The sequence below is a fragment of the Cherax quadricarinatus genome, chromosome 16, assembly GCF_038502225.1.
Source record: "Cherax quadricarinatus isolate ZL_2023a chromosome 16, ASM3850222v1, whole genome shotgun sequence".
NCBI classification, from domain to species: Eukaryota; Metazoa; Arthropoda; class Malacostraca; order Decapoda; family Parastacidae; genus Cherax; species Cherax quadricarinatus.
In genome coordinates this window covers 14541613-14568076 of record NC_091307.1, presented here as the reverse complement: position 1 = coordinate 14568076, position 26464 = coordinate 14541613, and the positions used below count along the sequence as shown (strand labels likewise).

The window sequence follows — 26464 nt, the reverse complement described above, 5'->3', positions numbered from 1 at the left end:
AAGTTCCTTGGGAAAGTTCCCTGAAAGTAGATGTAAAAAGTTATCAGATTGTTAAAAAAAAAGTGGTTCCAGTGATGCGACATCAGAGTTCCTTGTGCCCATGGACGAGGGGTTGACAAGTGGTTGACGGTGCTCCTTGTTAAGGTAGGTAGGAGCATGACATACCTGCCTCAGCTGTCACATCAAGTTACCACTCAGTAGTGACGTGTTTATGACATCACAGTTGACGTATTTGTGACCATCACAATCAACCCTTCATAATTCACCTGATTGGCTGACCCATATAAAAACAAAACACTTATTTGTTTAAATTAAAGTAATTGAGATCATTAACAGACTCCAAAATTGTGGTTTGGTCCGTAATCACACTGGCAGTTTTGTAGGTCTTTCAGCAGCAACTCGCAAGACTGAGAGTTATTTGTCACAACTTCCGGAGTCTTCCTCATCTCACGCCTCATAATCTGCTTAAATACTCGTCATTCTCGCTTAGGACACAGTTGCTCTACACTCAAGAAGTCTCCCTTCGATCCCCTCTGGGGAGGGGAATTTATATTCCACAAGCTCCACCTCCTTTCTCACAGTGCTGTCGCATCGTGTGAAAATCAAGCCTTTGAATGGAGTAATCAATGACTTCTCGAAGCTAGCTTTGGCTACCGCCATTAGTACCTGCCTGCAGGTCAAATTTACGGCGGTTCACTCTCTGAAGGACTCCTTCATTGTCGTCTCCACAAATGACAGTGAAGCTTCAAAACTAATGGACGACTCTTCAGTCAAGACCCTACAAACACGACAATTCACCATATCCCCGTCTCCATTCTTGAATGCGAAACCTTCGGTCTTTGTGAAAAGACTGGCCAAGATCGTCACCTCTCTACTGAAGCGCTGAAGACATCTGTCGAGGAACAAAACGCCTGGGCCTCAGTAGATAGCATCTCCAAAATCCCTAACACCTCTTCTATGCTGAAGATCACATTCTCAGACATCTCCATGGCTGCCCAAGCTCTCTCTGACGGGCTGGCCATATTACCACATTCACCCAAGTCATGTAGAGCCAGAAAGTTTCACACACGTCTCCCACTGCTGGACCTACTACCCCTATAATCACACCACCAAGGACTGCCGCATCAAGGATAAGAAGTTTTGTTCAAAATGTGGGAATGATGGACACGAATTCAGATCCTCCACCATCACTGCTGTTCCAGCATGTCTTAACTGCAAGGGTAATCATAGTTCCAATTCATTGGATCAAAGGCCCTATACCAGCATTTAGACACCGCCCTTGAAGGTTTCATGTATCATTGCACATTATACCTATTAGTCCTACAGAACTCTAGAGAGATTATCAGTGTTCTGTGGCTAGACTTCTGGGCTGCTTTGTAAATTTCTTGATTCGCGTCGTTATGAAATCAACAAAGGTATTGCACTCAACAACTGTTGGTGATGAAGCCTGGACAGATGTTGATGTAAAGACGTTTGATAGTAAAAATAAATGCTAATATTAGTATTGCTGTTATGGCGGCAAGTCCGCATATGTTTCCTACTTCAGTGGTCACTCGAAATTACCTTATTACGTTAGAAGCGTTTGAATGCACCTAGGTCACATTCACCTGAAAATTAACATTAAGAATAATTTAATCTCCAAAATTAATAAATTCTCGGGATTTATACCCTCGATTAGTGTAGCTGGTTATTACTTTTAAAGTCTAAAACTGCATAGCACCAGTGCACAATCATTTAAGCTACTTATATCCCTAAAATAGAGAAAATAATGATCTCCTAGTGCATATGCCCATGTTGCTCAACGAGAATTTTCTTAATAATTATGCATGTTCCAGATCCTAAAGTCTGCTATTTATATTTACTAATGCTCATATAGATTTATTGTACTAATTTTGATGCGTTTGTATTGGAAACAAACTCTTCATATAAATGAATGACTTTTTACTGGCGCTAAATATATATTTGGTGGGTCTGCAGTTCCGGGCTGAAGCAGACATCCTCACTGCATCCCTCATGCATATCAAAGCAAAAAACAGTTTTGCGAGAAACTGAAATTTTAATACCTCATTAATAAAAATTATAATATATATAATATATATATATATATATATATATATATATATATATATATATATATATATATATATATATATATATATATATATATATATATATATATATATATATATATATATATATATATATATATATATATATATATATATATATATATATATATATATATATATATATATATATATATATATATATATATATATATATATATATATATATATATATATATATATATATATATATATATATATATATATATATATATATATGCACTCAATAATAATATACATTCCCTGTGAAAATAGGATAAAAATATTTTGTACAATGCTTATTATACGTGAATTTTGCTGCATGACCCTGGTGGGTTTAGCGCTTTCTTTGATTATGATACGTGAATTTTTAGACATATAATGGTAGCATAGCTGAGATAGTAAACAAAGAACATATGTTCCGGGGTGTGTGAATATCTCAATATACATATGCTTAGTTTACTCTCATCCCTATTTTAGATATTAAGGTATTCTTGACTTGTGATGTACAGGATACACGCAGCCTCAAAGATCGTGTAGCCGATAGGATTTAAATCTCTTACACCAGGACAGTAAGTATTTGTCAGGTCCAAGTGTTTGGTGATTTTTTTTTTTTTAAGAAAATGCTACCTGAGAGAAAAAAAAACGTGTCTTGTCGATATATTGACGGGCAAATAAATGATGCTGAGCGACTGAGCTCTCTCATTGTGCTGATACTATTTACACATGATGCTTCCACAACGTTTACTGGACACAACTTTTTAATATATTCTAAAAAATGCTTAAATAATGGATATATATATATATATATATATATATATATATATATATATATATATATATATATATATATATATTCCAACAAGTCGGCCGTCTCCCACCGAGGCAGGGTGACCCAAAAAAGAAAGAAAATCCCCCAAAAGAAAATACTTTCATCATTCAACACTTTCACCACACTCACAAATTATCACTGTTTTTGCAGAGGTGCTCAGAATACAACAGTTTAGAAGCATATACGTATAAAGATACACAACATATCCCTCCAAACTGCCAATATCCCAAACCCCTCCTTTAAAGTGCAGGCATTGTACTTCCCATTTCCAGGACTCAAGTCCGACTATATGAAAATAACCGGTTTCCCTGAATCCCTTCACTAAATATTACCCTGCTCACACTCCAACAGATCGTCAGGTCCCAAGTACCATTCGTCTCCATTCACTCCTATCTAACACGCTCACGCACACTTCCTGAAGTCCAAGCCCCTCGCCCACAAAACCTCCTTTACCCCCTCTCTCCAACCCTTTCGAGGACGACGACCTCTTCAAGGGGGGCTCCTTGGCGTGGTGAAGAGGCTCTTGGTCTGAGGAATTAGACCTATCGGTCTTCTTCCTCAGACCGAACCTAATTACCCCCCAATCTCCCCTCCCCTATCCCATCCTCCCCATCCTCCCCTTTTTCCTTTCCTCCTCCTCCTCCCCACTCCTCCCTTTTGCCCTTCCTCTTTTTGTCCTTTGGGATTTCTCCCACAGGCGCGCTAGTTCCTGGGTAGGAGAAAGGATACCGGGGTCCATCCCATTCCGTTGAGGTTCTTAGCGGTGGCGTAGTTTGCCGTGGAATCTGGATCGCCTGGGGATGTCCCGATCCCTCTCCGGTATCCCGGAGTAGCTTTGGGTGTCTTTCGGGCGACGAGTGTATCTCTGGAAGCCACCTTTCGGATTCCGGGGGTGGTGGCCGAAGGAGGTATGCTTTGTGGCGGATATCCGGCCGCCCTCTCTTTTGTCCACCGAGGTAGCTCGGCAGATGTGAGGTTGCTATCCCGGATTGTTAGTTTACTAGCATGATGGGTAGGGTATGGCACGGGTTCCATGCTGCATCTGCGCTACTTGCGGTGCTGAGGTCCTCTTGGGCGCGGAGGGAGATTTCTGGCCCTTTCATTCCTCCTAGGAACTATCCCTCCCCGGTCCCCCCCTTTTTTTTTCTTTTTTTTATTTTTATTTTCTTTTCTTCTTTCTTTTTTTTCTTAAAAACAAAAAGAAAGAAGTAACCTAACCATGGCAGCCCTAGTCCATGAACCTGGTACCCCCGGGCCCCTTCTTGATACCGCACCCCGTTCTGACCCCGCCTCGTCTTTGGACCACTCTTCAGACATTCCTCATGCCTCTGTACCTATTGCCGGTGCTGTTTCCTCACCCGCTTCAGGTACTGAGGCCTCGACTGACTCCTTCGATTTATCAAACCTTCGCTCTCCTCTGACTATGCTTCCGGCCTCTCCCTCTACGGTGCGGCAATTTTCAAATCGCCGACCCGTTCCACGTCGGACCAACTCTGGTCCCACGCCTAAACGTCAACGACAATTACCTGCTGATGATACTTCTCCACCTTCACCTTCTCGTTCTTCTCAGAAACGATCGACACGTCCTTCACTACCTTTCCACGCTCAGTTTCAGACTGAACAGTGGACTAAATTCTTCACTTTACGACCAACTTCCTCTACTGCCTATCTTTCTGACCATAGTATTGGCAAGGCACTCCTACGCCATGTTGGTAAAGATATTTCTTTTCATGCTCTTAAGAGCGGTACGTGCATCATTACCGTACAGAATGCTACCCAGGCTCGTGAGCTCTCTCGTCTTTCCCATATAGATACTGTTCCTGTCACCCTTGAAAAACATCATTCCCTCAATTCTTGTAGTGGTACCGTCATTCTGCCCCATACCATAGTTCAACAAAATTTTCAGACATGTGGCACCGACATTCTAGAACAGCTGGAACTCCAAGATCTCCCAATCCTCAAGGTAGACACTTACGTTCTTCCTGCCCGTGGGCGGAGACGATACCCTAGCAATGTGGCTCGTTTAACTTTTGACAGCCGAGAACTCCCATCCTCAGTTTATATAGCAGGACATCGGTTACAAGTTCGAAAGGTGATCCCTACACCACAACAGTGTAGAAATTGCTGGCGATTTGGCCATCCAGCGAAATATTGCAGATCTATCGCCGAATGCCCAGTCTGTGGTGCCGATGACCATTCTAATACGTCTTGCAATCGATCTCCCTCTTGCCTTAACTGTCATGAGGCTCACCCTTCGTACTCTCGCCGTTGTCAGGTCTATTTAAACGAGCGGGAAATCCGTTACCTCAAAGAGACAGAAGGTCTCCCTTATGCCATGGCAGTTTCTCATCTCCGCCTCCAAGGGAGACTCCCACGTGTTTCTTATTCCCGTGTTTCAAAACGTCCCCCCACTTCTGGTATCCCATCTTCTACACCCACCTCTGTGGTTACCTCTCCCATAATCACTCCTGTATCTAATCCTTTTGCTGTCCTCGGCTCAGACGTCCCTACTTCAATGCCTCAGTCTAATCTCGCTTCTTCGAGTTCTCTCTTACAAGCCTCAGTATCGACGAGACCTCGTACGACACCTCTTCCCAATCGTCCCTCTACTTCTCAAAAGTCAAAAAAAGGTCCGGTAACACCTCCTACCCATCTTCCACCTCCTCATTTTACCCTCCCTGTCTCTGTCCCTAGTTCTTCCCCTCTCACTGGCTCAGTTACAAGTGCAGAGGTTCACCCTCCTCCTCGTAATGTACCTTCCTCCCCTGTTCCCTCCCAAGTTTCTTCCTCTTCTGCCACCTCCCAGGTTCCTGTCTCTTCTGTCCCCTGCCACGCTTCTCCAGTTCCCTCCACCCTTTCGCCCCCCCCCCTACCTTGGTACAGTCCAATACAGTTCCAATCTTTACTCATCCTCCCCCTACCATTCCCAATATTGTCTCCCATACGACATCTCTGAATTCCGAAACACTTGAAGCAATCTCTGAATATATTGCAGAGACCAAACCATCAATGGACACTGATCCACCTTCCGCTCTTTCTCTCTCCTCTGCTCCATCTGCGCAACTCCTTTCTTCACAGCGCACCGTTCCTTCGCTGCTTGAACATTTTCCACTGCCTCCGCATGTGGACTTTTCTAACCCTTCTAGTCCGTAGGAACCCTTACCTGCGGATTTCAAGTATCTTTATCATTGCCAATCATGGCCTTTTTACAGTGGAATATACGCGGCCTCAGGGGTAATCGGGGTGAGCTTCAGATGTTACTCTCCCAGTTTGCCCCTGTTGGTGTTTGCTTACAGGAACCAAAATTACACTCTGCTGTTATTTCTCACATCTCAGGCTATAATTTATTGTATTCTTCAGATCCTTTTCCTGATGGGACCTTTAATGAAAGTGCCCTTCTTCTCCGCACTGATATTCCGTACCATCAGCTATTTGTTCATACTTCGCTGCATTACACAGCAGCCCGTATCCACTTACATAGGTGGTATACGCTCTGTTCTTTATATCTCTCTCCTTCTCGGGCATTATCTATTCCGGATTTTGCCTTCCTTGTTTCGTCATTACCACCACCGATTCTGTTACTTGGTGATTTTAATGCCCACCATTTCCTCTGGGGGGGGTCTCACTGTGATTCCCGTGGAATTCAGTTAGAGGCTTTTCTTGCCACCCACCCCCTCCATGTTTTAAATACAGGTACTCACACCCATTTTGATCCTCGGACTCATACTCTCTCTTGCATCGATCTCTCAGTTTGCTCTTCCTCTGCCGCATTAGACTTCACTTGGTCTGTTCTCCCGGACTTACATGACAGTGATCATTTCCCAATCATTCTTACTTCCCCTTCATATTCGCCACCTCTTCGCACCCCACGCTGGCAATTTAATCGGGCAAATTGGAACCTTTACTCACACCTGACTGTTTTTAAAGAGGTTCCTTCTTCGTCCTCCATCGATGAGCTTTTACACCTCTTCTCGTCCTCCGTTTTCACCGCAGCTTCTCATTCTATACCCCAAACTTCGGGCAGGCATTCTCAGAAATGCGTGCCTTGGTGGTCTCCTGCTTGTGCTCGTGCAGTACGTTTGAAACGCGCTGCATGGGGCAGGTACCGGTACAATAGAACCACAGAGCGACTCCTTGATTTTAAACAGAAGCGTGCGATCGCTCGCCGTGTCATCCGTGACGCTAAACGCACTTGCTGGCGAGATTATGTCTCCACCATCACCTCTGCTTCCTCTATGAGTGCAGTCTGGAAAAAAGTACGAAAACTGAGTGGTAAATATTCTCCTGACCCGGCTCCTGTTCTGCGGGTTGCCGGTGTTGATATAGCAAACCCACTAGATGTTGCCAATGAAATTGGCAATCATCTGGTCCGTATTTCTCAGGGACTCCATCTATGCCCCTCATTTCTTTCCTCAAAGTCTGCCAGAGAGTTAGCACCCTTGGACTTTTCTTCTCTCAGAGAAGAACAGTATAATGTGCCTTTTACACTTCAAGAACTGGAGGCAACACTCTCAGCTTGTCGATCATCGGCAGCTGGGCCCGACGACATTCATATTCGTATGCTACAACATTTACATCAGTCAGCCCTTGCAGTCCTATTACGCCTTTACAATCTTATTTGGTCACAAGGAGTTCTTCCACAGCTGTGGAAATCCGCCATTGTTCTCCCTTTCCGCAAACCAGGCACTACGGGACATGAAACCTCCCACTATCGTCCCATTGCTCTTACCAGTGCAGTTTGCAAAGTAATGGAACGTCTAGTAAATAGACGTTTAGTGTGGTATTTAGAGACACACAACAGTCTCTCCACTCGTCAATATGGCTTTCGTAAGGGACGTTCTACCATAGACCCCTTACTGCGCTTGGATACGTATGTTCGTAATGCCTTTGCGAATAACCACTCAGTTATTGCCATATTTTTTGACCTTGAGAAGGCATATGACACAACTTGGAGGTATAATATTTTAGCCCAAGCCCACTCCTTAGGCCTTCGAGGCAATCTACCATCCTTCCTTAAGAACTTTTTAACTGACAGGCATTTCTGTGTTCGGGTTAATAATGTGCTCTCCCCGGACTTTATCTAAGCTGAAGGTGTCCCCCAGGGATGTGTTCTGAGCACAACACTTTTTCTCCTTGCTATTAATGATTTGGCCTCTAGTCTTCCATCAAATATTTGGTCATCACTCTATGTTGATGACTTCGCTATTGCCTGTGCAGGCGCTGACTGTCACCTCCTTACAGTTTCTCTCCAGCATGCAGTCGACCGTGTTTCCAATTGGGCCACCACACATGGGTTTAAATTTTCCAGCACTAAAACCCACCAAATCACTTTCACTAGACGCTCTGTCATCTCCGATCATCCTTTGTACCTCTATGGCTCCCGTATCCCTGAACGTGATACAGTCAAGTTTCTGGGCCTCCTCTTTGATCGTAGGTTATCCTGGAAACCTTACATTACCTCTCTGAAGGCAACTTGTCACAGCCGGCTGAACCTTCTTAAAACCCTTGCTCATCTTTCGTGGGGAGCTGATCGTCGAACCCTCCTTCACCTACATTCCACCCTTATTTTATCGAAACTTGATTATGGTGACCAGATCTATTCAGCGGCATCTCCTGCTACTCTCTCTAGCCTTAACCCCATTCATCACCAAGGATTACGTTTATGCCTTGGTGCTTTTCGCTCTTCCCCTGTCGAAAGCCTCTATGCAGAAGCGAACGTTCCATCCTTATCCGATCGCCGTGATGCCCATTGCCTGCGCTACTATGTACGCTCTCATGATCTCCGCAATCCTTCCATTTATAGAATGGTCACTGATATTAGTAGACATTCTTTATTTGTTCGCCGCCCCTGCTTACTCCGTCCCTTCTCTCTTCGCCTTCATTCGCTCTTGTCTTCTCTTCAACTACCACCTTTCTATGTACATGTAGCATCTCACTTTTCCCTACCCCCCTGGGAAGTTCCAGCTGTTCGAGTCTGTTCTTTCTCCCTCCCTTGCTCGAAAGCCCAACTGTCTACGGTCGCTTCCCGCTCTCTTTTTCTTGACCACTTTCACTCTCATTCTCATGCCATTGCTGTGTACACAGATGGCTCTAAGTCTTCTGACGGCGTAGGATTCGCAGCAGTGTTTCCGGACAGCGTCGTACAAGGGCATTTACTATCTTCAGCTAGTATTTTTACTGCTGAATTATATGCCATCCTTACAGCACTTATCCGTATTGCATCTATGCCTGTGTCATCATTTGTGGTTGTCTCAGACTCCCTTAGTGCTTTACAGGCTATACAAAAATTTGATACACCTCACCCCTTAGTCCTCCGTATCCAACTTTGGCTACGCCGCATCTTTACTAAGCATAAAGATATTGTTTTTTGTTGGGTCCCTGGTCATGTTGACGTACAGGGCAATGAACAGGCAGACACTGCTGCGCGGTCAGCAGTACATGACCTACCAGTTTCTTATAGAGGTATTCCATGTACGGACTATTTTGCTGTAATATCTTCCCACCTTCACACCCGTTGGCAACAACGTTGGTCTACTATGCTTGGCAACAAACTTCAGTCTATTAAACCGAGTATAGGTTACTGGCCGTCTTCTTATCACCAGTGTCGAGGTTGGGAGACTACTCTCTCCCGTCTTCGCATTGGCCATACTCGTCTTACTCATGGATATCTCATGGAGAGGCGTCTTGCTCCTCTCTGTGAGAATTGCCAAGCTCCATTATCAGTCAGCCACATTCTGTTGGACTGCCCACTTTATCAACGAGCACGCAGAATTTACCTCTGTCGTCGTCTTCGCCCCGCTGCTCTCTCTTTACCTTCCCTTCTCGCTGATGGACCCACCTTTCATCCGGACTCTCTCATTGACTTTTTGACAACGACTGACTTACTTCACAGATTCTGATACTTTCAGCCCTTTCTACTTGAATCTCTTGCTACCCTCTACCCCCGTACTATCCCCTGCCCCGCTGTTTTCTGTAACCTGCTGATCATCCCCCCTCCCTTCTGCCATCCAATTCCCTTGCTTCCTTCCCTACCCTGCAGCGCTGTATAGCCCTTGTGGCTTAGCGCTTCTTTTTGATTATAATAATAATTTCGAGGACGACTCCTACCCCTCCTTCCTTCCCCTATAGATTTATATGCTTTCCATGTCATTCTACTTTGATCCATTCTCTCTAAATGACCAAACCACCTCAACAACCCCTCTTCTGCCATCTGACTAATGCTTTTATTAACTCCACACCTTTTCCTAATTTCCACACTCCGAATTTTCTGCATAATGTTTACACCACAGATTGCCCTTAGACAGGACATCTCCACTGCCTCCAAGCGTCTCCTCGCTGTTGCATTTACCACCCAAGCTTCACATCCATATAAGAGTGTTGGTACTACTATACTTTCATACATTCCCTTCTTTGCCTCCATAGATAACGTTTTTTGACTCCACATATACCTCAACGCACCACTCACCTTTTTTCCCTCATCAATTCTATGATTAACCTCATCCTTCATAAATCCATCCGCCGACACGTCAACTCCCAAGTATCTGAAAACATTTACTTCTTCCATATTCTTCCTCCCCAATTTGATATCCAATTTTTCTTTATCTAAATCATTTGATACCCTCATCACCTTACTCTTTTCTATGTTCACTTTCAACTTTCTACCTTTACACACATTCCCAAACTCATCCACTAACCTTTGCAATTTTTCTTTAGAATCTCCCATAAGCACAGTATCATCAGCAAAAAGTAACTGTGTCAATTCCCATTTTGAACTTGATTCCCCATAATTTAATCCCACCCCTCTCCCGAACACCCTAGCATTTACTTCTTTTACAACCCCATCTATAAATATATTAAACAACCATGGTGACATTACACATCCCTGTCTAAGACCTACTTTTACCGGGAAGTAGTCTCCCTCTCTTCTACATACCCTAACCTGAGCCTCACTATCCTCATAAAAACTCTCAGCAGCATTTAGTAACTTACCACCTATTCCATATACTTGCAACATCTGCCACATTGCTCCTCTATCCACTCTATCATATGCCTTTTCTAAATCCATAAATGCAATAAAAACTTCCCTACCTTTATCTAAATACTGTTCACATATATGCTTCAATGTAAACACTTGATCTACATATCCCCTACCCACTCTGAAACCTCCCTGCTCATCCGCAATTCTACATTTTGTCTTACCTCTAATTGTTTCAATTATAACCCTACCGTATACTTTTCCTGGTATACTCAGTAAACTTATTCCTCTATAATTTTTGCAATCTCTTTTGTCCCCTTTCCCTTTATATAAAGGGACTATACATGCTCTCTGCCAATCCCTAGGTACCTTCCCCTCTTTCATACATTTATTAAACAAAAGTACCAACCACTCCAACACTATATCCCCCCCTTGCTTTTAACATTTCTGTCATGATCCCATCAGTTCCAGCTGCTTTACCCCCTTTCATTTTACATAATGCCTCACGTACCTCCTCCACACTTACATTCTGCTCTTCTTCACTCCTAAAAGATGGTATACCTCCCTGGCCAGTGCATGAAATTACCGCCTCCCTTTCTTCCTCAACATTTAAAAGTTCCTCAAATTATTCTCGCCATCTACCTAATACCTCCCTCTCCCCATCTACTAAGTCCCCTACTCTGTTTTTAACTGACAAATCCATATATATATATATATATATATATATATATATATATATATATATATATATATATATATATATATATATATATATATATATATATATATATACACACGTCAAGTGAATATATCAATATCATTGTGACTATAGGATTAGTAGTCAATGGAGGTAAGATAGGGAATGGCAAAAATTCAATAAAGAAATACTACGGTTAGTAAGTATGGTTGTTCGTCGTTCTTGTATCGCTTCGGCTCACATCCGAAGGTCCCCGGTACAATTATGGTACATTCGAGACTAAGTGTAAGTCTTCTTACACCTGTTGTCCCTTTTGACCAAAGAGTAAATAAGTGCCTGGGTATTAGCCAGACGACTGTTGTGTGTCGCGTGTTTGAGGGTGGTGGGAGGAGACCGTATGTACTAGTTGTTTCTTTAATGAATAGAGGTAAGATGACAGCTCTTAAACTGCAGATTCAACGTCATTAAAAATAAAGGAAAAGTGAAAATTTTGTATTAATATACTTAAATGATAAATTATAAATGTACAAATGAAAGACCCGACAGAATACTCTTAGCAAGTAAGTTTATTCAGGTATACACAAATACAGTTACATAGATTACCATACATAGCAGCATATGTGTAGAGAACCTGGGATAACCCAGAAAAGTCAGAATGACTTATTTCCATTGGGGTCCTTTTATTACCTTATTATTATACTATAAAGGAGATATACTAGGAATAAGGTAAATTGAGTTATTTATATTTACATGTGTGTTAGCTAAAGAAAAATAAAACAATCATTCTCCTCCCTATCTGTCGCTGCATTCATTAGGCACCTTTTGGCTCTCTTCTTGAACTGGTTCATGCTATGACTGGCTTTGACATGTGCAGGCAGTCTGTTCCATTACTTTATTGTTGTACAATAAAAGGTATTTGAAGCCTGGTCATTGACTGTTGGTAGTGCAAAGTTGTGCTCCCTCCCCCTAGTACTGTGATTGCTTTGGTTCCCAGCTTTGACAGAATTAGTAGCAAGATATTCTGGACACTTGATAAGCAATTTTTATGAACTTGATTTAACTTCACTTGTTTTACTCTGGTTAATGGAATTTAAAGCCTATCGATTACAGGAGGGTCATTATTGCTGCACGTAACGTAGTCACCACTAGTCGTGAATACTTCAATGCCTTGAAAATGGATTAAGCTGCCTCACAGTGCATCTACACTGAGAGGCATCCACAGTTTTGTGTATACGATTCTCGTGTCAAGAACACGGATTTAAAATATATAGAGGAGAGTAATCCGTTAAATTATTAAATAGAACTATATTATTTAAGTGAAACAATTTAAATTGAAAGTAGAATTAACACCTGTGAAAGAAGATATAAAAGATATCAGTAATTACAGTTAAGGTGTTGAAAGGGCAGCCAGACGAGTTACCAAGGAAATCCTTACGGATATAATACGAGGAAGATATGTATATTAATTTGTAAGACGTGCTAAAAATTAAGAAAAATAATTATACAAGATCAGGAATAAGAGTAAATGGAGTTAACCTTAGATTAATGAATGATAAACCGGAGAAAGAGCAAACTTAAAAAGATACCTTTAACGTATACCGATAAAATGCAATCTTACAAAAAGAAAGAAAAGCTAATTTAAATAAACAGGACCTACAAGAATTTAAGGTTAAACTGGTTGGTTAGTCGTAAAAAACGTGAAAAAATTAAATTTAACACGACACTGGCGACACTTGAGGACAGGAGGGTCAGGGGAGACATGGTAACAACATACAAAATACTGCATGGAATAGACAAGGTGGACATAGGATGTTCCAGAGATGGGACACAGAAACAAGGGGTCACAATTGGAAGCTGAAGACTCAGATAAGTCAAAGGGATGTTAGGAAGTATTTCTTCAGTCATAGAGTAGTTGAGAAGTGGAATAGTCTGGCAAGCGATGTAGTGGAGGCAGGAACTATACATAGTTTTAAGACGAGGTATGATAAAGCTCATGGAGCAGGGAGAGGGAGGACCTAGTAGCGGGCAATGAAGAGGCGGGGCCAGGAGCTGAGTCTCGACCCCTGCAACCACAATTAGGTTAGTACAAATAGGTGAGTACACTGGTTTAGTAGCGACCAGTGAAGAAGCGGGGCCAAGAGCTGTGACTCAACCCCTGCAGCCACAATTAGATGAGTACTCTCTCGCACTCGTGTATATATATATATATATATATATATATATATATATATATATATATATATATATATATATATATATATATATATATACAGTGCCTGCACTCTGAAGGAGGGGTGTTAATTTTGCAGTTTAAAAACTGTAGTGTAAAGCACCCTTCTGGCAAGACAGTGATGGAGTGAATGATGGTGAAAGTTTTCCTTTTTCGGGCCACCCTGCCTTGGTGGGAATCGGCCAGTGTGATAATAATAAAATAATATATATATATATATATATATATATATATATATATATATATATATATATATATATATATATATTTATATATATATAATGTCGTGCCGAATATGTAAAACTGGTCAATTAGCAAGAACTCGTTTAATATTAAGTCCTTTCTAAAATTTTCTCTTATACATTTAAAGATATATTTTTTTCATTAATGTTAATGTAAAAAATTTTAATTTTGCTCCAAAAGAATCTTAGAAAACTTACCTAACCTTATTATAATAACAGCAATTTATTTTAGCCTAACCCACCTAAATATATTTTAGATTTGTTTACAATAATTTAATACTAAACAAACACAATGAAATATATTTTTTTCGTTAGGTTCAGAATGCTTTTGGCGAAATTATTGCATACACAAATTTTCACTTGTCCTATATGGCAAGATGAACGTTGCTATTTAAGCCAAGATCGCAAGTTCTGCCTATTCTGCACGACATATATATATATAATATATATATATATATATATATATATATATATATATATATATATATATATATATATATATATATATATATATATATATATATATATATATGCAATAAGATCACAGTAAACAGGTGATTTTAAACTATGCAAAACAACCACTGTGAAAGAGTAGTGAAATTCCAAGCGCTTTCATGACTACTCACATTGTCAAGTAACTATCAATGTGAATAGTCACGAAAGCGCTTGGAATTTCACTACTCTTTCACAGTGGTTGTTTTGCATATATATATATATATATATATATATATATATATATATATATATATATATATATATATATATATATATATATATATATATATATATATATATATATATCGTACCGAATAGGTAAAACTAGTCAATTAGCAAGAGCTCATTTAAAATGAAGTACTTTCTAAAACTTTCTCTTATATATACGTATATATATTTTTTCATTTATGTTAATGTCAAAATTAACAATTTTGTACCATAAGAACCTTAGAAAACTTACCTGACCTTATTATAACAAGCGCAATGTATTTTATATAAGTTTACAATAATTTAATAATAAACAAACACAGTGAAATATAGTTTTTTTTCGTTAGGTTCGGAGTGATTTTTGCGAAATTATTGCATGCACAAATTTTTGCTTGCCCTATTCGGCAAGAAGTGCGTTGCTATTTAAGCCAAAATCGCAAGCTTTACCTATTCGGCATATATATATATATATATATATATATATATATATATATATATATATATATATATATATATATATATATATATATATATATATATATATATACGCACACACGTATCAACACTGCGACTAGCCAAGGACTCGAACCCACATTGTTTTGGCCCGCCTCATGGTGAGCGAAAACACATGACGCTCTAACCCCCGGACCAAGGTAACACACCTAGCTTGGCTGGGTGCTTGGTTCTTGTAGGATTGCGTGGTCCTCTGGGTTAGAGCGCCATGTGTTTTCGCTCACCATGAGGCGGGCCAAAACAACATGGGTTCGAGTCCTTGGCTAGTCGCAGTACTGTTACTGATCAGTACCACTCGTTCGTGGTTACAATAATATAATATACACATATAATTATCGACATTCATTTATAGTATGCAGAGAGAACACGGCAAGGTGCCTAGTTGTGGTAAAAGGTACTTTGAGCCAAGGAATTAAGCGACATTTTCCTTGGCTCAACCTTCATTATGTAGCATTCCCCAGGCGCTGTACAGGGCACAATCAAAATTAATAATTTTATTAATGATAGACAAGAAAGATTTTTTTCTGAGAGGAAATTGTGGAAAAAATCAAATTGAATCAAACTTCCAAAAAAAAAATTAGGCGTTAAAACACTGTATACAATCTAAAATACGAAGAATTAAGTGTAATCAGAAAGTTAATTGAAAAACAAATGGGTGAGTAAATATGTAAATACAGAGCATACTTATATAAAACTAGAATTTGAAAAATATTACGCTCCCTTCGCCTACTGACCCGTATTGGTTTAGCGCTTCTTCTGATTATAATTATTATTATTATTATTATTATTATTATTATTATTATTATTATTATTATTATGAAGGATGCGCGCGCAACCAAGGACAAGATGAGCGTCATTATTTGTTTATGAAGTGAAAATTGTCGAACTGTATACGTTTCCCAAGGTAAGATGTGATGAATTAACTGGTTTATTAAAGCCTAAGAAAAACGTGTGATTTAAACTTAATTATGTAAAATCGTAGGGGCGTTCGATTTCAATAGCAAATGATTTCACCAAATTGCTGGAAAATTTGTATTGTGGCTGTAATGCAGTATTATTAAAAATTTTTAGGTTGTTGGCTTTTCGAACATTATATGTGAATAGCCTTTGACAGATTAGGCCCAAAAATCTCACTTTATATAGTAGCCTGCCATTTGCAATCAGCAGACACTTAAAATGTCAAGATTTTTCCATTCCGTTTTGAGAGGTCGAGAAACATAATAAAAAATTACAAGATATTAATTAAATAGATTGGCCAGAGAAACGCAAATATATAGTTTATATTGCAATATAGGATATTTTGATTTTACGCACTATTAGATTGGATTTTAGGAATTAAGAAACCCATAAAAAATTTCCAGAACTGTTATTTCTTCAGTGAATGGTTAGACTTTGGGCAAAAGCGTCAACGTTGGAATTGATTGTTTTAAGGTGTTTATAATGTATTAAAAAGCGACAAAAATAAACTACACCTTCGATATGCGGCACTCAAAGCAATATGTAGGAACATCGAAAACAGTGAAATACATGTAGCTCCACTTATCCGTTATTGCTCCAGAAGGTGTAAAATAATAACCAGATTTAATCAAAATGGTACAAAAGGATTGAGAGTTTGAGGTTGATTCTAAGAGACGTGACATTCTCCAGCTACCACACACAAACGAAGAGGCATAAGAAAGAACTTTGAGCCCCTATAGGTATTCTATGCTTCTGATATCTAAATAGGTGATTCACACACACACACACACACACACACACACACACACACACACACACACACACACACACACACACACACACACACTGTAAAAATGACATAAGGAACCTGGCTAGCGAGGAAACTGTTGTGACTATATATAGCTGCTGTTCTTGTTGGCCAACCTACCTACCACACGGTCCCGGCACCACACTAACCCAACACCTACCAGGTGGTTGTGAGTGATGAGGGTTGTGAGGTGATGGTAAATGTTGTGAGGTGATGGTTAGGGTTGTGAGGTGATAGTCAACATTGTAAGGTGATAGAGTTGTGGGATGATGTTAAAGGATCGACTCGGTCAGCCTTCTGTATAATTCAGGTTGGAAGAGGAGCAAGCCAACTCTTTTTTTTTTTTAATATTCTCCTCATCAAGAACAATAATAACTTAAAATATAAAATCTACAGGAAACCTATTATGTAAACAGGACGTAATCCACTACAAGCACCATGACCCTCAGAACAAGAAGAGGAGTTACCATAGGCTATTTTCTGCGCGTCCTATGGATTTTAAGCAAAGAGTACCTTTCTGGACTAACAAACATATAGTGCTCTCTCTGACGCGTCATCCTCTTAGTATCCTTACTAACTTTAGAGAGAACGCCGTCACTGATCGGCGATTGAGTCTGCCCATCAGACAGACAGCACCTTTTATCACCCCTCTACTCCTGACAACTGAGATGAATATTGGTCCTCACCGCGAAAACCATTATTGAATTCACCAGGGCACCCCACCTCATCAGGAGCAGTTACAGTGGGGGTTATAATATACCATGTGGGGGAGTGTAATCGTGTATATATGAAACAGCCAGGAGTTCGACACCCAAAGAAACAAATGTGTGTACATAATGGATGACAGAAAATGCATGTCTGGCTAACTAGAACATACATTCACATATTATGAACTGGAAACAAGCACATTTACTGTACCAGAAGAATGATAATTGTGAAGCGGCGATGCTTACAATCTGCACTTGTTCACACCCCAGATAGTAACATACAGAAGAGAGAAATGTATACTTTAGCAAATATTATGTCACGAAAGTAATTTGGACCAACACAGGAAACAGATTACTAGGACCTGACTCCCCGGCCTAAGCCATACCGAACATTACCTGACTGACATAGCACCTCACCTACGCCCGACGTCACCTTTCCTTCACCTGATTATATATATATATATATATATATATATATATATATATATATATATATATATATATATATATATATATATATATATATATATAATGTCGTGCCGAATATGTAAAACTGGTCAATTAGCAAGAACTCAATTAAAATTAAGTCCTTTCTAAAATATTCTCTTAATCGTTTAAAGGTGTATTTTTTTCATTAATGTTAATGTAAAAATTTTTAATTTTGTCCAAAAGAATCTTAGAAAACTTACCTAACCTTATTATAACAAGAACAATTTATTTTAGCCTAACCCGACTAAATATATTTTAGATTTGTTTACAATTTAATACTAAACAAACACAGTGAAATGTATATTTTTCGTTATGTTCAGAATGATTTTGGCGAAATTATTGCATACACAAATTTTCGCTTGTCCTGTATGGCAAGATGAACGTTGCTATTTAAGCCAAGATCGCAAGTTCTGCCTATTCGGCACGACACATATATATATATATATATATATATATATATATATATATATATCTTTATATATATATAAAGGTAGTAGGTTGGTAGACAGCAACCACCTAGGGAAGTACTACCGTCCTGCCAGATGAATGTGAAACAGAAACCTGTAACTGTTTTGCATTATGGTAGGATTGCTGGTTTCTTTTTCTGTCTCATAAACACGCTAGATAACAGGGATATCTTGCTACTCCTACTTACACTTTGGTCACACTTCACAGACACGCACATGCATATATATATATATATATATATATCTATATATAGATATATATATATATATATATATATATATATATATATATATATATATATATATATATATATACATCTAGGTTTTTCTCCTTTTTCTAAATAGCTCTTGTTCTTCTTTATTTCTTCTCTTGTCCGTGGGGAAGTGGAAAAGAATCTTTCCTCCGTAAGCCATGCGTGTCGTATGAGGCGACTAAAATGCCGGGAGCAATGGGCTAGTAACCCCTTCTCTTGTAGACATTTACTAAAAAAGAGAAGAAGAAAAACTTTATAAAACTGGGATGCTTGAATGTGCGTGGATGTAGTGCGGATGACAAGAAACAGATGATTGCTGATGTTATGAATGAAAAGAAGTTGGATGTCCTGGCCCTAAGCGAAACAAAGCTGAAGGGGGTAGGAGAGTTTCAGTGGGGGGAAATAAATGGGATTAAATCTGGAGTATCTGAGAGAGTTAGAGCAAAGGAAGGGGTAGCAGTAATGTTGAAGGATCAGTTATGGAAGGAGAAAAGAGAATATGAATGTGTAAATTCAAGAATTATGTGGATTAAAGTAAAGGTTGGATGCGAAAAGTGGGTCATAATAAGCGTGTATGCACCTGGAGAAGAGAGGAATGTAGAGGAGAGAGAGAGAGAGATTTTGGGAGATGTTAAGTGAGTGTATAGGAGCCTTTGAACCAAGTGAGAGAGTAATTGTGGTAGGGGACCTGAATGCTAAAGTAGGAGAAACTTTTAGAGAGGGTGTGGTAGGTAAGTTTGGGGTGCCAGGTGTAAATGATAATGGGAGCCCTTTGATTGAACTTTGTATAGAAAGGGGTTTAGTTATAGGTAATACATATTTTAAGAAAAAGAGGATAAATAAGTATACAAGATATGATGTAGGGCGAAATGACAGTAGTTTGTTGGATTATGTATTGGTAGATAAAAGACTGTTGAGTAGACTTCAGGATGTACATGTTTATAGAGGGGCCACAGATATATCAGATCACTTTCTAGTTGTAGCTACACTGAGAGTAAAAGGTAGATGGGATACAAGGAGAATAGAAGCATCAGGGAAGAGAGAGGTGAAGGTTTATAAACTAAAAGAGGAGGCAGTTAGGGTAAGATATAAACAGCTATTGGAGGATAGATGGGCTAATGAGAGCATAGGCAATGGGGTCGAAGAGGTATGGGGTAGATTTAAAAATGTAGTGTTAGAGTATTCAGCAGAAGTCTGTGGTTACAGGAAAGTGGGTGCGGGAGGGAAGAGGAGCGATTGGTGGAATGATGATGTAAAGAGAGTAGTAAGGGAGAAAAAGTTAGCATATGAGAAGTTTTTACAAAGTAGAAGTGATGCAAGGAGGGAAGAGTATATGGAGAAAAAGAGAGAGGTTAAGAGAGTGGTGAAGCAATGTAAAAAGAGAGCAAATGAGAGAGTGGGTGAGATGTTATCAAAAAATTTTGTTGAAAATAAGAAAAAGTTTTGGAGTGAGATTAACAAGTTAAGGAAGCCTAGAGAACAAATGGATTTGTCAGTTAAAAATAGGAGAGGAGAGTTATTAAATGGAGAGTTAGAGGTATTGGGAAGATGGAGGGAATATTTTGAGGAATTGTTAAATGTTGATGAAGATAGGGAAGCTGTGATTTCGTGTATAGGGCAAGGAGGAATAACATCTTGTAGGAGTGAGGAAGAGCCAGTTGTGAGTGTGGGGGAAGTTCGTGAGGCAGTAGGTAAAATGAAAGGGGGTAAGGCAGCCGGGATTGATGGGATAAAGATAGAAATGTTAAAAGCAGGTGGGGATATAGTTTTGGAGTGGTTGGTGCAGTTATTTAATAAATGTATGGAAGAGGGTAAGGTACCTAGGGATTGGCAGAGAGCATGCATAGTTCCTTTGTATAAAGGCAAAGGGGACAAAAGAGAGTGCAAAAATTGTAGGGGGATAAGTCTGTTGAGTATACCTGGTAAAGTGTATGGTAGAGTTATTATTGAAAGAATTAAGAGTAAGACGGAGAATAGGATAGCAGATGAATAAGGAGGCTTTAGGAAAGGTAGGGGGTGTGTGGACCAGGTGTTTACAGTGAAACATATAAGTGAACAGTATTTAGATAAGGCTAAAGAGGTATTTGTGGCATTTATGGATTTGGAAAAGGCGTATGACAGGGTGGATAGGGGGGCAGTGTGGCAGATGTTGCAGGTGTATGGTGTAGGAGGTAGGTTACTGAAAGCAGTGAAGAGTTTTTACGAGGATAGTGAGGCTCAAGTTAGAGTATGTAGGAAAGAGGGAAATTATTTCCCAGTAAAAGTAGGCCTTAGACAAGGATGTGTGATGTCACCGTGGTTGTTTAATGTATTTATAGATGGGGTTGTAAGAGAAGTAAATGCGAGGGTCTTGGCAAGAGGCGTGGAGTTAAAAGATAAAGAATCACACATAAAGTGGGAGTTGTCACAGTTGCTCTTTGCTGATGACACTGTGCTCTTGGGAGATTCTGAAGAGAAGTTGCAGAGATTGGTGGATGAATTTGGTAGGGTGTGCAAAAGAAGAAAATTAAAAGTGAATACAGGAAAGAGTAAGGTTATGAGGATAACAAAAAGATTAGGTGATGAAAGATTGGATATCAGATTGGAGGGAAAGAGTATGGAGGAGGTGAATGTATTCAGATATTTGGGAGTGGACGTGTCAGCGGATGGGTCTATGAAAGATGAGGTGAATCATAGAATTGATGAGGGGAAAAGGGTGAGTGGTGCACTTAGGAGTCTGTGGAGACAAAGAACTTTATCCTTGGAGGCAAAGAGGGGAATGTATGAGAGTATAGTTTTACCAACGCTCTTATATGGGTGTGAAGCATGGGTGATGAATGTTGCAGCGAGGAGAAGGCTGGAGGCAGTGGAGATGTCATGTCTGAGGGCAATGTGTGGTGTGAATATAATGCAGAGAATTCGTAGTTTGGAAGTTAGGAGGAGGTGCGGGATTACCAAAACTGTTGTCCAGAGGGCTGAGGAAGGGTTGTTGAGGTGGTTCGGACATGTAGAGAGAATGGAGCGAAACAGAGTGACTTCAAGAGTGTATCAGTCTGTAGTGGAAGGAAGGCGGGGTAGGGGTCGGCCTAGGAAAGGTTGGAGGGAGGGGGTAAAGGAGGTTTTGTGTGCGAGGGGCTTGGACTTCCAGCAGGCATGCGTGAGCGTGTTTGATAGGAGTGAATGGAGACAAATGGTTTTTAATACTTGACGTGCTGTTGGAGTGTGAGCAAAGTAACATTTATGAAGGGGTTCAGGGAAACCGGCGGGCCGGACTTGAGTCCTGGAGATGGGAAGTACAGTGTCTGCACTCTGGCGGAGGGGTGTTAATGTTGCAGTTTAAAAACTGTAGTGTAAAGCACCCTTCTGGCAAGACAGTGATGGAGTGAATGATGGTGAAAGTTTTTTTTTTTCGGTCACCCTGCCTTGGTGGGAATCGGCCAGTGTGATAATAATAATAATAATAATAATATATATATATATATATATATATATATATATATATATATATATATATATATATATATATCTATATAAATATATATATATATATATAAATTCAAGGAAGAATATATATTTATATGAAATTTGATATTCCATATATATATATTTTAAACTATATTTTTTTTTACCAATAGGAATATTTTATTACATAATATGGCACAGAAGATTTAAGAGATACATTGTTGATATAAATGGCATATATATATATATATATATATATATATATATATATATAAATATATATATATATATAAATATATATATATATATATATATATATATATACATGTTGTTACGTGTGTATCACCGATTATAAGACGAAAATCTCATCCAGCTCCTCAGAGCTGGGGCGTGTGCCCCATATATATATATATATATATATATATATATAATATATATATATATATATATATATATATATATATATATATATATATATATATATATATATATATATATATATATATATATATATATATATATATATATATATATATATATATATATATATATATATATATATATATATATATATATATATATGGGGAAGTGGAAAAGAATTCTTCCTCCGTAAGCCATGCGTGTTGTAAGAGGCAACTAAAATGCCGGGAGCAAGTGGCTAGTAACCCCTTCTCCTGTATATATTACTAAGTGTAAAAGGAGAAACTTTCGTCTTTCTTTTTTGACTACCCTGCTTTGGTGGGATACGGCCGGTTTGTTGAAATTATTTATAAATAATTTCCTCGCGCTGTATGACCTATTCGGGCCTAGCGCATAACTAGATTATATTATTTATTATAATGCAAGACAAGCCACGGGGGGTAAAAATCTTCAGCTCAAGATCTTCCACACGTCCCTCTGCGTCGTCAGGAGCTATGCAGTGTTGCAAGAGTAGCAACAGGTGAATGAGAGGAAGTTTCCTCAAAGTAAGGTAGCGTGGTAACGCCAACCAGTTCCTCTCTGAAAATTGTTATTATTTTGTTGTCTTTACTTAAAAAAACCCTTAAGCGAATCATAATAATACAAGATCTTTTATTGCACGTGACATTTTTCCACCAGTAGTGAGGATGTTGATAATCTTCCCTTGAAACTGAGGGCCATTGGACGGTTTACACAGCTACAGTAATGTGTTAGAATAGTGTGTAAGAAATTTTCGAAAAACGTGATTGTGATATGTAAAAGGGCGTTTGATAATGCAATCTACAGCTCTGTGCGAACTCCTACGTGTCTATCTTATTACCTTTACATGCTATCTATTCATAGATATCAGTACCTGTCTACGGCTCTGTGCCTACACCCACTACCTATTTATAGCCCTGTATATCTATCCCTGGCACTTATATGTAGCTGTGTACCTATATCTACTACCTGTTTATAGCTGTTACTGTACTACCTATTCACCTGACTACCTATACCTACTACCTAACACTGTACTTACACATGTTACATATTCATAAAACAGAAGAAAAAATAATACCGGCCAGCATCAAGTCTTTCCGTACAGTGCAGCTGAGTAGAATATACTTAGACACTATTAAAATGTAACTGGTGGCGCCAATTGACTGAAGGTCGCGCCAGAGCCGGAACCTTAATGTGGGTGTGGTCGGTGGTAGGCTTCCCTTCAAAAAAGGGTGAGGAGAAGGGTTCTTGATCCAAAGAATTAGAGAAATCCTTCCATTCCTGAAATCAAGCCAGGTTATCCCCCAGCGACTCGCCAGAAGGTCTATGATCCTTCCTGGTCTACTTTACCCCTTTAATATAATAATGGTGGTTGGCGAAGCGTCTGGGAAGCGAAAGGCGAAGTTCGATCGCTGTTTCTCCAACATATTTTTTTTTGTACACGCTATATTTCCTTCATGTAGTGGAGGAGAGAGAGAGATGTCTTGATACTGGAGAAGGGCTCGTGACCCAAGGAATAAGAGGAACAACAACCCTTGCTAGGATCGAATCTGATTACCTCTTGTCCGTGCGGTGTATCGCCCTTACGGGGCTAACTCTCAAGAATATATAGTAATTTGCATATATTTACCCATTATCTTGATGTACATGATATAAGGCAGCAACACACAGGATGAATGATAAAAAATAATTAGTTATTGACTTAACAGCTCACCAATCATCGACCATCAACAGCGACAACTATACCAAACTGCTTATATATTATTGCTGTATATAGTATATGCACAAAGATATACACCTGTGTTTACATACTGTCAGGCTACTTAAAAAAAATGAACTTCCGTAGAAGGAATAAGTATATGCAAGACGAATTCAAATGATGTGGACGCCGACCGTTGGTGTAACCACTGGAAGGAAGGCTTAGTAATACCATTACAAATATAAGATAAATCGTATTTAGTTGAAGAGTACTATTGTACTCTTAGTTCGTTTAGCGGGAGGATAAAGGTCATGTATTTATGGCGTTTAAGAGATGAAGTGGTAACTAGATAGCTGACTACTTGCAAATTTATGGTGTAACACTAATTGACAGTCATAGCAGTTCAAGAATTAAATAAAGCTTTGATGATAAACCTAGTGAAAACTTTCTTTAAAAAATAATTATCGTATATCACGCCTCAACCCTTGCTCTTTATAATGCATGTTAAAATATATGTTAGAAATAATGATATGTTAGTCAAGAACGACTTCCCTGGAAGCCACTTAAATTGCTAGGATTGTGAAAGTTGCGAGTCATGTCATAAGCGAGTGTGATTGTGTGAAAGGGATATACGGACAAAAGTTACGCTTTGAAGATGTGCTAGGTACAGTCTCTTGTATTTGCATGCATTTATCCAGTGAGTTGATAACCGCATCTAGAGGTGCTGGTTACATCACGTCCCAGTTACAGGATGGTTGAGTTACAAACACACACACACTATCAACAAGTTCCTTTGACAACCAGTAACCAACACAACAGGCCAAGTAATGATGATCTCATGGAAATTAAGTTATTTAATATTTAACCTTCCTGTGTCATTTAGTACCCACCGAACTTAGGAAAGACATGCAGAGACTCACTAAGTTAACCTCATGGCGCTGTGAGCACCTAGATGACATAAATCAGGTGAAAGTTAAGAGGCGGGCCCAGGAACTGGCGCTCAGAACTCTTTAAGCTCATCTAGGTAGACTTAACACGCTACCAGCTAGTTGAGTGTACACAAAACAATGCGAGGGTAGACCCCTGACGGTGCCAGTAAGTGTATGACATAACTACGTAGAGGACAACTGGGAATGCGGTCAAGCGTGTTTACCTCCAGCCGGGACTTGTAACTCAGAGATCACACGAACTCTTGTTTACCTCCTCTACACATGTTTTACAGTGTCGTGCTGAGTGTTTTACGAGGAAGAAACCAGTGGAAGAATGCTTCAAGGTTTCACTTCAAAAAATTTGTAGTGGCAAAAATATATTTAGGAAACATAAGACAATGTTCATTTAGGTGATTAGCCGCACATTTATGATTTAAAGAGCAAATGATAGTAAATAAGCTGAATTGGTCAGGATTCGAACTTACTGCATCAGAGTACATAGTACTTACACCACTCGACCAGAGTGGCGTAAATACTACGTACTTTGATGCAGTGTGTGTGGCTTCGAATCCTGCTGTGGACTGAGAGATAATATTTGTAAATAATTTTGCCCATTTGCGAATTGTTAAGTGTGTGTGTGTGTGTGTGTGTGTGTATATATGTATATATATATATATATATATATATATATATATATATATATATATATATATATATATATATATATATATATATATATATATGTAGAACAAACACTGAAAAAATAGTGAAATTCCAAGCGCTTTCGTGATTTCTGACATGAAGGAACTGTGACAATGTGAGAAATTACGAAAGCGTTTGGAATTTCACTATTTTTCACAGTGGTTCTTCATATTGTGATACCACCTGTTTACTGTGATTTTATTGTATATATATATATATATATATATATATATATATATATATATATATATATATATATATATATATATATATATAT

General features: G+C 39.1%; 1 protein-coding gene across 15 annotated transcripts in view; it reads left to right on the top strand.

Moving 5' to 3' along the window:
* LOC128688939 (titin homolog) overlaps positions 1-26464 on the top strand; it is a 748574-nt gene that overhangs the window by 140289 nt on the left and 581821 nt on the right. Inside the window, exon 1 of one of the 15 annotated variants that reach the window (XM_070085631.1) lies at positions 1-144. This exon is cut by the window's left edge and continues 271 nt beyond it. The exons of 13 other annotated variants lie outside the window; for them this stretch is intronic. The gene's annotated coding sequence lies outside the window, so the exon portion shown is untranslated. Of the gene's footprint in view, positions 145-974; positions 1221-26464 lie in introns of those variants that run through there. One more of the 15 variants, XM_070085633.1, reaches the window with a different exon arrangement.